The sequence below is a fragment of the Schistosoma haematobium genome, chromosome ZW (genome assembly GCF_000699445.3).
Source record: "Schistosoma haematobium chromosome ZW, whole genome shotgun sequence".
Taxonomy (NCBI): Eukaryota; Metazoa; Platyhelminthes; class Trematoda; order Strigeidida; family Schistosomatidae; genus Schistosoma; species Schistosoma haematobium.
In genome coordinates this window covers 85,572,601-85,586,408 of record NC_067195.1, presented here as the reverse complement: position 1 = coordinate 85,586,408, position 13,808 = coordinate 85,572,601, and positions in this window count along the sequence as shown.

The following is a 13,808-nucleotide window of genomic DNA, read 5'->3' as shown; positions in this document are numbered from 1 at the left end:
AGAATGATGCCGAAGCCACTCTGGGTGAAGCACGAAGGCACTTAAAGAGGCTTCGGATCTGTTACACCAATGCACGAAGCTTACTTAATAAGCGATCGGAACTAGGTGTACAGATTGAATCTACAAAGCCAGATATAATTGCAGTAACAGAAACCTGGCTGACACAGGCTATAGATAGTATAGAACTTGATTTCGAGGGCTTTACGTTAGTAAGGGCCGACAGAACACAAAAACGCAAAGGAGGGGGAGTAGCTCTATTCATTAGGAATGCTATCCCATTTGCCATTATCGATAGTGTATCCCATGAGAGTGGGACGTGTGAATTAGTTAGTCTTCGCTTAAAATGCAAGGGACAAGAGCTGCTGATTGGTTTGGTCTATCGCAGTCCAAGCTGTGAGGCAAATGAGATCCTGTTAAGCAGTCTCAATACTTGGTCCCAAAGTGGTCGATGTCTAATCCTAGGGGACTTTAATGCACTTACGGTAGACTGGGAAAATCTGCGAACTAAATCGTCGGAGAATTCTTTCGAGCAGGAACTAGTTGATGCGGTTATCACATGTGCTCTAGTGCAACATGTGAAAGAAGCGACAAGGTACGATCCGGACACTGAATCATCCTTATTAGATCTTATACTGAGTCACTATGAGGATGATGTTGTGAACCTCCATCATATGCCACCCTTAGGTAAAAGTGACCACGCAGTTTTAACTTTCGACTTCCATATAACTGCCAGTCATGAGGACGCGTCAGTCCAGTCCAGACCCAACGTCTGGAAAGCAAACATACCAGACATCATGCACTCAGCATCGTTAATAGACTGGACAATAGACCCAGAGTCCTCCATTGAAACGGCCTGGGATGCATTTCGAAATTCATACTTAAGAGTTACCACACCTCACATCCCTTGGACTATACCAAAGGGGCCGAAAACTCGCCACCGTGGTTCAGTAGGGAGGTCTGTATCCTTCTCCGTAAGAAAAGGAAAATGTGGGATAGATTTAGGTTACTGGGGACTGATGAGTCAAAATCTCAGTATCGAAAGGCTCGGAACACTTGTGCCTCGACCCTCCGTAAGTCTAGAAAATTGTACGAAGAAAAACTTGTTAAGGAATCCGTAGAATGTCCTAAACGCTTGTATTCCTATATAAACCAAAGGACAAGGAGAAAAGGAAATATTCCTGCTCTATGGGGAGACAGTACTGCTTCATCATCAGTGGAGGACGACTTTGGTAAGGCTCAAGCGTTCTCAAACTACTTTAGCAACGTGTATACCATAGAAGCGCCCTTCTCGTCAGCGTATACAGATCCCCCATACATACACTGGATAGCGTGACCATTAAAGAACTCGATGTCTTTGGTCTGCTAAATAAGCTTGACATAGGTAAATCCACGGGGCCCGATGAATTACATCCTAGGCTACTGAAAGAATTATCTAACTTCGTTGCAAGCCCTTTAAGTACATGCTTTAACCTATCCGTTACGCAGGGTCGCTTACCGAAAGATTGGAAAACGCCATAGTAAGTCCTGTCTTCAAAACAGGCACGAAACACAAACCTGAGAACTACCGCCCCGTTAGCCTAACTAGTGTGGTTGTTAAAATCTTAGAAAAGATTATTCGGAAGGAGCTGTTTAAGTATCTCGATAAAAACCGGATCCTCTCGGAGAAGCAGCACGGTTTCAGAATAGGTTATTCTTGTCTCACTAACTTATTAGTGGTTCGTGAAAGCTGGTGCGCTCTTAAGGACCAAAAGCTACCTGTAGACGTCGCCTTCATTGATTTCAGTAAAGCTTTTGATAAAGTTCCGCACAACCGGCTGTTATATAAGTTAAGAAAAGTCGGGATTGAAGGCAATTTATTGATGTGGATAAAAGACTTCTTAGTTGGGCGGCAACAAAGAGTAAGGGTGAACTCAAAGTTATCTAGCTGGGAAACTGTGCTTAGTGGAGTGCCCCAGGGTACAGTTTTGGGGCCAGTGCTATTCCTCTTGTATGTAAATGACCTTCCTTGTCTCCTATCATCATCGGTCTTGCTATATGCTGACGATGTCAAGATATGGAAAACGATACGATGTAAGAGTGATAGCTTAGAACTTCAAAATGACCTGAAGAGATTATCTGAATGGTCTGAAGCCTGGCAGTTGCCGATAAATACTTCCAAGTGTGTTGTGATGCATATCGGTCATCAAGGTACAGATGCATACACGATGAATAACACTGAGCTACCTGTCGTCCAGACATATAATGACTTAGGAGTTATCGTTAGTCAAGACTTAAAGACTACTGCACACTGCCGTGCAATAGCCGCCAAAAGTTTTAGAACGTTGTGGTCAATACGTAGGGCTTTTAGTCATGTCGACGCTAAGACGTTTTTGACCTTATATACAGTGTTCGTACGTCCTAAACTTGAGTACTGCATACAAGCGGCTAGCCCCTGCTTAAAAAAGACAGTGAGCTTCTGGAAAAGGTTCAGAGAACGGCCACTAAGCTGGTTCCCGGAATAGCGAAGCTTCCGTATGAATCTCGACTGGCCAAGCTGAACCTTTTCCCGTTGTCATATCGCAGAACTAGAGGCGACTTGATTACAGTTTTCAAATTGCTTAGTGCCAAATTTGCACCTGATATGCCCTCATTTTTCTTGTCTTCCAAAACAGAGAATTTACGAGGACACTCCAAAAAGTTCACAAGCCGAGAACAAATTACTTGTCAGCTGACTATCGACTTTCCCATCGAATCATCAACGAGTGGAATTCACTACCTCAGCACGTGGTTGAGGCTCCATCCGTCGACTCTTTCAAAAGAAAGTTGGATCAACTGAGAGACCACCATTGCCAGGACTAACATAGGCCATTGAGCCTCCTGTCCTTCCCAAACTGAAACTGAAACTGAAAACTGGAGTGTCGAATGTTGTCAAGGTCAAGGGTAACTAGCGCAAACGACTTAGGTACACACCATAGACTAGCTTATGCAACCGTGTCTCTAATATACGTTTCTCTACTTTTCCATAATATATTTCCTTAGTATGGTCATGTTTGTTCTATACAGACATCAATATAGCCGTAGGTCTTGGGTATTACAAAAGAGTAATCTGTATTAGGTTACTAACCGTGAGGTATAAATTCTATGTTAGCTTGGGGGTTGCACCATTCCCTACCCACTCGAATGAACTCTGGTCATCTACATGTATTCCAATTCGTGGTCTGTTAGTGACAACGTAAAGCAATCGGTACTGGCAACTATAAGTCTTAGTATTTATTCGTTTATAAAAAACGGGTAAACTCGAACTTTTATGACCGTTGAACTTTGACAATAAAATTCCATGGTTAGAATATAATTCCCAAGTGCCCTGGTACGGCCGATGCTGGGTAGTCTTCTCCTCTCTAAATGCTCTCACATGACCACGTGTATACAGCCACTGCCAGGGAAATTCTACTCACTTTCTCGCGGTGAGAGTGTTGTTTACGAAATTAAAAGGTCGAAAAGCGGATCTCAAGTGCTTTAACCAGGTTAGTGGACATGGAGGATCCACCAAGAGGAGATGGAAAACCTTGATTCCAAACCAGTAGTGCACATAGGCCCCAGGATCCTGAGGGAACAAATGGTGTTTGAACCTATTGTTGGTGATCGGCTACCATAAGACTGCATCTCCTAACGTCGTTCTAGTGCCTTGCGGATTGAACCTCTAGGTGAAAGGCTCAAGGAGTAGCCTAAGAAAACCACCTGCTTCGATTTGGGCACCTGGGCAGTATCCTAACCCTCACAGCAATCGGATGATAAAGTGTGGTGCATATATATTTGGTTCCCCCTTGCACTAATATTCTTCCGTTTAAACAAATCAATAATCACTATAAAAATGGTAAATTGTCCGATAATTTCTTGCGAAAACCCTAACTTCTCTCTTTGTTTTCTCTCGATTTTTCAGCTCTATTTGTGCACTTTCTTTCTGGAATAATGAAAACTACATTTTTCTCTGACCACATTTACATTTTAAAATGTTTAATTCGTTTATACATGCCAGAGATAATGATGATTAACCTAAGCAGAAATTTATCATCACCCCAATCTATTTATCAATGTATTGATTGGTTTTTATATTTTATATCAAACATTTACACAATTTTTATATTAGGACCAATTTTAAATTGTTTCTCGTTATACCTTGGTGGTCGGAAAAATTTCGGCCGAACTCTAGTCGCATTAGTATTAACTTATTTATGCTTGATTCTATGTTTATTGTATACAGTTTTGATACCACGTCGTCTTTTCATTTTGAATTCATGTTATTTATATAGTGGATATAATTCGATCAAGTGTAGTTTACGTACTGAGGGTACATGGTTTTCGTTACATTTTACATTAAGTCATCTAATCATCGTCAATATTTATTTCCATTATTTATCTGCTGTTTTCATTAATCCCGGCAATGTACCACGAATTCCATATAATACTACTAGTACTATGTGTTCACGATGTTTTGTATCACGTCCAATAAGAGCACATCATTGTGCTATATGTAAAACATGTATATTATGTATGGATCATCATTGTCCATGGACAGCTAATTGTATTGGTTTGTATACACATCGCCATTTTTATTTAGTATTGATATTTATGAGTATTGGTGGGATATATTTGCTAACTGTTGGTTGGTCAGACTTTCGAAGCTACTTAGTGGAAATTAATGAAAATCAAGTAAGTGTGACTAGTATGAAGTGGAAAAAGTATTTATTTGAAAATTCTTCTAGTACATTGTCAAAATTGGATGGTGGGATGTATATTATAATAATTAGTTGGTCGTAAAAGATCAAATGGTTTTTAATATTTGTCTCACTAAAATCAATCCAAAATTTAAACGTTAGTATTAAGTCATAAAGTGGCTGTGAACGTAAGAGGCAATGGTCAGTAAACTGAACATAGCTTAAGAACAGTAAATCGTACAATAATATAGGTCAAAATAAAGCTTATAATAAGAGGAATATAAATATACATAGCCTAATTATTGAATAGTTATACCAAAGGGTTCTAGATGCCTTCCAATTGTAGATATGTTGCTCTTGCTTTTCCGATCTGCGCCTTCACATCTGCATCAGATCCACCGTATTCATCAATGATGCTGCCCAAATATGCATAGAATTTTACATCTTTCAAATCTCCGTCAATTGTGATTGGATTGGTACATGCTGTGTTGTATCGGAGAATCTTGCTTTTCCCTTTGGGTATGTTGAGACCTACTGCTGCTACACTGGTCGTCTTCTCCTGCATTTGTTGTTGCGTTTGCGATAGGAGGGTCAAATCGTCTGTGAAGTCTAGATCGTCCAGCTGCATCCTAGATGTCCACTGTATCCCGTGTTTCCCTTCAGATGTTGACGTCTTCACGATCCAGTCGATCACCAGGAGAAAGAGAAAGGGTGAGAGTAAACAACCTTGCCTGACAACGGTCTTTACTTCGAACTAGTCTGTCAATTGTCCTCCATGCACGATTTTGCAGTTTAATCCATCATAGGAATTCCGTATGATATTGACTATCTTCTGAGGCACGCCGTAGTGTCGAAGAAGCTTCCATAGTGTTGTTCTGTCCACGCTATCAAATGCCTTTTCGTAGTCAATGAAGTTGATGTAGAGTGATGAATTCCATTCAATTGATTGTTCCACGATGATCCGTAGAGTTGCGATTCGGTCTGTACACGATCTACCCTTACAGAATCCTGCCTGTTGGTCACGAAGTTGGGCGTCTACAGAGTATTTCATTCTGTTTAACAATGCCCTGTTGAAGACTTTTCCCGGTATTGAGAGAAGAGTGATACCCCTGTCGTTTTCACACTTGCTGAAACCACCTTTCTTTGGTATTTTGACCAGAAGTCTTTCTTTCCAGTCTGTTGGTCCTTGTTCCTCATCCCAAATCTTATTGAAGAGAATGTGGAGTATCCTTGCAGTTGACGTTACGTCTGCTTTTAGTGCCTCTGCTGGAATGTTGTCTGGTCCTGCTGCTTTGCCACTCTTGATTTGCCTGATGGCCATGCTGATTTCTTCAGTTGTTGGTGGGCCAAAATTGATTGGGAGGTCCGTGGGTGCTGCTTCGATGATGGGTGGGTTCATTGGGGCTGGTCGATTCAAGAGTTCTTTGAAGTGTTCTACCCACCTGCTTCGTTGTTCTTCAGTGTTGGTGATTACCTTGCCTTCCTTGCTTTTCACTGGTCGTTCTGGTTTACGGTGATTTTCAGAGAGTTTCTTTGTTATGTCATACAGTTATCTCATGTTTCCTTTACTTTCAGCCTTTTCCGCCGTCATTGCTAAATCCTCCACATATTTACGTATGTCAGTTCTGATGCTCCTGTTCACTTGCTTGTTTACTTCTGTGTATTCATCTTGTGCCTTGGCTTTTTCTGCTCTTGTTCGACTGGTATTGATTGCTGCCTTCTTGTTCCTCCTTTCTTGAATCTTATCCAGTGTATCAACAGTGATCCATTCCTTGTGATGGTGCTTCTTGTGGCCCAGAACCTCATGTCATGTTGAAATGACTGCTTCTTTGATCCCCTTCCAGTTGCTCTCCATAGCAGTTCCCTCTCCATTGGGTAGATAATGAGAGGCCTGGAACTTATTGCTGAGGGCTATTTTGAATTTGTTGAATTTGTCAGTATCCCGAAGAAAAGCCGTATTGAACTTTTGTGATATTGTCCGCCCCTTGTTGTCCAGTGCTTCTTGGGTTTCAATTTCATCTTGGCGACCAGCAAGTGATGATTTGATGCTATATCAGCTCCTCTCTTGGTTCCCACGTCTTCCATCGTCCTCCTGAACGTTTTGTTGATGCAGATGTGATCGATTTGGTTTTGTGTAGTGTGATCCGGTAAAGTCCAAGTGGTTTTGTGTATGCGTTTATGTGGGAATATAGTGCCGTCTATGACCAGTTTATTGAAGGCACATAGATTTGCGAATCTATCACCATTTTTATTCCTTTCTCCCAGTCCGTGTCATCCCATGATGTCTTCATATCCAGTGTTGTCCGTTCCAACCTTGACATTGATATCTCCCATCAGAATAGTCAGGTCCTTTGTTGGACACTTCCCGATGATTGACTGCAGCCTATTGTAGAATTGACCTTTAGCGTCTTCATTGTAATCGTTGGTAGGCGCATATCATTGGATGATATTCATTGAAATGCCCTCTTTCTTTGTTTTGAAGGAGGCTTTGATGATCCTTGGTCCATGAGATTCCCATCCCATAAGTGCATTTTGTGCTTGTTTGGACAGCATCAATGCAACTCCTTGTGTATATGGGGCATTTTATTCTTCGTGGCCAGAGTATAACAGAAGCTCTCCTGAAGCTAATCGTTGTTGTCCAACTTGCGTCTAATATGTTTCACTAATTCCAAGCATCTCTAGGTTGTATTTCCTGTCAACCAACACCGAGGTCAGAATTTTTAATACAAATGTCAAGACAGTTCTACTGTCTACTGGGGCGGAAACTTTGAGCACTACAAAAGCCATCATCCAGAAGATACAAATGTTTATTAACAGCTGTCTACGCAAAATACTTTGGATCCGTTAGCCAGACACTATTAGCAACAACCTATTGTGGGAGAGAACAATCCAGATCCCAGCGAAAGAAGAGATCAGGAAGAAGTGCTGGAAGTGGATAGGACACACATTGAGGAAAGCACCGAACTGAGTCACAATTCAAGCCCTCATATGGAATCCTCAAGACCAAAAATCACACTACGCCGGGAAATGGAGATAGACATGAGAAAAATGAACAAAAATTGGATAAAGTTGGGAAGGAAGGCTCAGGACAGAGTGGGTTAGAGAACACTGGTCGGCGGCCTGTGCTTCATTTGGAGTAACAGGCATATGTAAGTAAGTAAGTAATTCAATAATATTGCAATATAGTTGCATTCTTTGAACTGGATATTGTAATTTTGAAGTTTTCCTTATATTATGAGATGTTCAATTATTATGCATATATTATACTACTGATCTAGAGTTAAGTGCGAGTAAATAGAAGTGCCTAATATTCGTGGTATGTAGAAATCACATGTATGTGTATATAATCGATAAATTACATCATTTGATGATAAGCGTTTCCACTTGATATTCTAACTAAAGTCGTAATACTATAACACATGACTATTACATCCATTGATTTCTCAAATATATTACATATCGCTTATATTTATCGAGTACAAGTAATCAAAATATTCACTTTACTCCTTTTCTTGAGAAAGAAACAAAAAAAACAACAACATGAATTTGATACTGATATATGATAGTTGTCATGAGATTTGAAGGCCGCTAGATCAATTTTAATTTTCATTAATTCTTCAGTTGATGTTGAACACCTTTGAATGAGAGAAGAAATATTTTGTCGATTAACTTACATACTTTGCTTCATAGAGACATTTGAAATGTTATATTTTTACTGAATAACTGTCTAATCGTGAAGAAGTATTTTTGTTACAATGATATATCAGTGTTATTACTAGTTGAAAGCTACTCCCAATACCCCGCACCGATGACGTGAAATATCGTTGTCGGATGCAAATGCCCCTGGTATGGCCGAGAGCGGGGAGAGTCCGATTTCCCTCTCGAAATGCTCTCACATGGCCATGCGTATATAGCCTCTTCCAGGGAAGTCCTACTCACTGCCTTCTCGTGGTGGGGGTGTTGTTTACGAAATTGAGAGGACGAAAAGTGAATGTCCGGCACTTTAACCGGGTTGATGAACACGGAGGGTCCACCAAGAGGAGTTGGGAAACCCTGATTCCAAACCAATGGTGCATATGGGCTCCAATATCCTGAGGGAACAAATGGCGTATGGAATCATTGTTATTCATTGGCCGCCATGGGACTGCATGTCCTTATGTTGCTCCATTGCCTTGTGGATCAGACCGCTGGGTCAAAGGATCGAGGAGTAGTTCCCCAAGAAAATCACCTCCATCAATCTGAGCACCCGGGTAGTACCACAGCCCTCACACAAATTTGATAAGATGACAAATATTTCATATATGTATGGTATGTCAATAGATAAATACTTGGTAAGGTTGCATGAAATGTACTTTACGGTAGGTTTTCCTCTGGTAATATCCTTATTTTTAAGGCTTATGAATATTTTGTTTCCGCAAAGATTCACTTATTCTTCGTTGACTGTTTATAGTTATGGTTTCTTTTTAAATTAAAGTGATGATCAACCGTTTCTAAAATTGTTCATTTTAAAATAATTATCCCATTTTTTATGAGGTCAAATTTTTACTTCATCTATACTTGGATCGAACCCTAGAATTTGGAAGATTGTTTTCTTGATTTATGATTTCTAAATGTTGTAATGTCCAATGACTCCTCAAAATAAGTACTTTTGTGTATATTCTATGTTGACGATGACTTCGTTAGTTTTAAAAGATACTGCTATCTGAAATCATTCAGTCAAGCATCGCGGTCGTAACATGGCCATGTTGGTAGATGCGGACTACTTGGTTGGGGTCTGCGTCACTATCGTAATCAATGGTTAGAGACTCTGGGTCACATGGCTCAGAATCGATCACAATAGTGTAGGTGTATACACTCTCTATCTTCCCATCAACTATGAGATTAAAATCGCTTCATATATTCTTTCTTTTCTTGTACGATGTCCTTATATGCAGTCTTTCGTTTACTGCGATTGAATTAACTACTGTTATGAATTTGGTGTTGATCTTGTTGTGCTAATTGGGTGTGACAACTTAGACCGATGCATATATGTGCCTGATCCTACGTTGTAGCTGACTGACTGACAACCTATGTGAGAATTTTCCTTCTGTAAATAAACCGCATAGAATTTTCACATTCATTTATCGCTGCTTACGTTTAATTGTATTGCACTTCTCAACCTTTATCACATCTAATTTGCCATCGTTATATCACACTTGATATCAATTTCATCCGACTCTTTTGTATCTAGGGTATCTCCATCACGAATCTCTTGAGAAACCTATCATTTTTCTTTGTAATTAAAAATCGTAATTTTACTATCTAATGCTTATTGTATTTTGATTATCAATAATGAAAAGCAACTAATCAATAAATGGACAATTCCACACCCATAGTTACGTATATGATTTTCATATCTTTCATATAGTTGGTTGATTAGTCATTAAATTTGGAGTGTTATTTTCGTTATTTCCTGTTCATAAATCAATTAGTAAATAAATCAAATGTAGGACTTACATATCTGTTGATTTATTGCATGATTGAAACTAAAATCATCATCTGAAGTATATCTTCATATTAACCAAATAAGACGGTAGGCTGTTTTCTTCTAGTATCTCTACAGCAATTTGGAAGACTCTCCCAGTCTTCCACATTGTACGAGCATTCCATGTACCTAACTAAATGGTTGTTCTGGTTGTCCGACGGGGCATCGGCCTCGTGACTTCCGAAGGAACTCGGCTTTGATCATGAGGCGTCATAGCTCTTCTAAATGGAGACCTTCTACCTCCCAAGAGCAGAGTTTAAATGGTTTGAATTTTTTTCTGGTTAGCGTTTTTTAGCGAGTTAGTTTTCTACGGGATGGGGTCGCTAACCCCATGCCCAATCCTCTTCCTTTATCTAGGCTTGGGACCGGCAGTAGCTCTAGGCGAAGATATACTTCTAGTATGCTCAAAACAAAATCATCCAATCTCTGATAATATTATATTCGTATTTAATGAGTTTATGTGTATTGTTATTATTCGAAAAATTTCAAATACAAACAAGATCAACGAATTCCATTGAGAATTGTACACATAAAACATAATAACTGATGGGACTTCATTCCCACATCTGAATAGTTTAATCGTGAAACTTTCGTCGTCTTTCTAGACAACATAATTAGCAATAGCTTCCGATAGTAGAGAACTATTGAAATTTCTCCACTTATGGTTAAAAAGTGTGTTCTGTGAACCTTAAACATAATTGGGTCATATAAACTGGATCATTATCGATGTGCCTATTGATTGTTAATTGTTCTGAACAAGCAACTGAGAACCCTTTAATTTGTACCAATATTTATGTGTTTAAATAAATCCAAATCTTAACATTTCTCTAGTTAAATCTGTTCTTCATTGTTTACGGGTGTTGATATAAACAAAAATATGTCGTAGAGTTGGACTGTTTATTGATATTCATACAGACGAATATTAGGGGATCCGTTTTATATAATGCGATGTTTGTTACAGTTTTTTTATATTTGTAATAACATAAATCGTTAAATACATCCATATCAGGATATATGCTTTGGCTAACCTTGAGTACCATGGACTTCATGTACACACCTCCACTCTTGTATACTACTGATTATTAATAAGTAGTTCGAGTCATTGTTTACTTCTTTTCCTTATTCTAATGGTCACCACAACATTTCATCATTCAAGATTTGTATAATAAAGCTGTAATTATGATATCGGGATTTTTAGCTTGCCCCATCATTTGCTCTGTAATAATGCTTTCACGGAATCGATATTTGGTAATTACATCTAAATATCTTACAAGTTTTTCTACAGTAGGCTAGCTTGAAAAGCTCATCGATTACTAGCCCATATGTCAGGATCAAATCAAGCTAACAGTAAACTCCAATACTGGTCTTTTTTTAATATGTTAGTCTAAATCGAAAGGTTTAACAACAGACTGTGAGCTCGTCAATAAACATTAAAAACTATTCTATATCAAGGACTTGGTTCTAGTTCTCTCCATTTTTATATACTTTCCTTCTCATCTTTAAGTGACATACAGTTGTCAAGGCTTTTAATCGGAAACGTGCAATCTCACTGCTTCATTATATCATCTCCTAAGTTTTGAATCCTCTATTGTCCCATGATCTCCCTTATTTCATTCCTTTTAAAACAAAGTCCACTCTGTTTAGTGTCACCACCATTGATATTGATACTGTATTATTATTTTTACTACTTTGCAATCGTTTTGTTGATTTCAGTGCTGATATAGTGTAATAACTTGCACTGACCCATACCTATGTCGGATTATAACTGACTGATAAACCAAATGTTATTCAATCTTCAATTGCATGAGGGCTAATGATAGTACCTGACAGATCCAACCGAATTAAGTAAAGCTAAGTCTAAAGTGATCACAATGGCGTCGGTGTATACACTCTCTGTCTTCCCTTAAACTAAGAGATTAAAATCGCTTCATATCTTTCTTTCTACGGTTTATTTATTTATTTATTTGAACACATAAATATTGGTACAAGAGAGCGCCAAATATATATGCGCCACAAAATGCAGAGGGAGGACGCCAGGTGGCACATCGGCGATGACTGTGCCGAAAGTTAGTGCTAGCCAGAAACAGGTTGTGGTCTGTGCACAGTTGCAGTAGACGGTCCCCGTTATCTGACCTGCGACCAACGAGTCCCCATCGGCCACCTAAACGACTCTCTTCTGTGCCTAGACGCCCGACCTGAGCATTCAAGTCTCCGGCTAGTACTACAATATCTGTCGAACGCACTTTCTGGAGAAGAACAGATAACTGGTGGTAAAACTCATCCTTGATTGCATCCGGGCTGCAATCTGTCGGGGCATAGGCGGAGATGACGAAAAGACATTGTTTCTCACGCCGATTTCTTCTCACTTTGATGGAACTTTCTAATCTAACAGCACATAACCGACTGTTAATGGGGATCCAATCGACTAGTGCTGCCTCAGCTCTAGCGCTTAGTGCGACACCAACGCCAGCAAGACTAGACGAAGATGCCACAGGGTCCCCGGATAAGCGCACGTAAAACAAGCTTTTTGAAGTGACAGATGTAGAGCGAATTTGTAGTACTTCGCCAGAGTCTTGAATACGGGTCTCGGATAGACAACAAACATCAATATTAAGACTTTCCAAAGACATAGCTAGCCCTATCTGTTGTCCGACCTGCATAAATGTGCGAACGTTGAAGGCAGCCAGTTTGAATGGCGCACGTGGTTTCAGAAAAACTGCTTCAGTACTCATATTCGGTGGTAACATACAATTTTCAACCGGACAGTGACTCGAGAACGTTTAGATACAATCGAATTTCCACCAAAGACGAGCCGCTGTATAAGTATAAAAGAGGGTGAATAATGTGGAAAATAATAATAATAATAATAATAATAATAATAATAATAATAATAATAATGACAATAATAGTAATAGTAATAATAATAGTATTAATAATGACAATAATTGTAATGATAATAATTTGAATCAATTGATTGTTTTTCGAAGCGAGAAAAGTAATTTCCATAGACATAGAGAGTTCATCATTTGTGTGTGGGCTGTGATACTGCCCGGGTGCCCAAACCGAAGCAGGTGGTTATCTTAGGGGGCCACTCCCCGAGCCTTTGACCTAAAGGTCTAACCCACAAGGCAGTGGAGCATCGTAAGGAGATGCAATCCCATGGTAGCCGGTGACCAACGATTGGTTCATACGCCATTTGTTCCCGCAGGATACTGGAGTCCATGTGTACCATTGATTTGTGATCCGGTTAAAGCGCCGGACATCCGCTTTTCGTCCTTTCATTTTCGTAAACAACAGTAATGCCACGAGAAGGCAATGAGTAGGACTTCCCTGGCAGAGGCTGTATACGCGTGGCCGTGTGAGAGTATTTCGAGAGGGAGAGCGGACTCTCCCCACTCTCGGCCGTACCAGGGCATTCGGGGGCTTCTTTCCACGAACTAATTCTTTCTTCCTGTACCATATTCTTATTGCAATCTTTCTTTTATATATTACCACCATTGAATTAACTATTCTTATGAATCCGGTGTCCATCTTGTTGTGTTAATAAGATATGGCAACTTGGACCGATGCATATATGTGCCTGGTCCTAC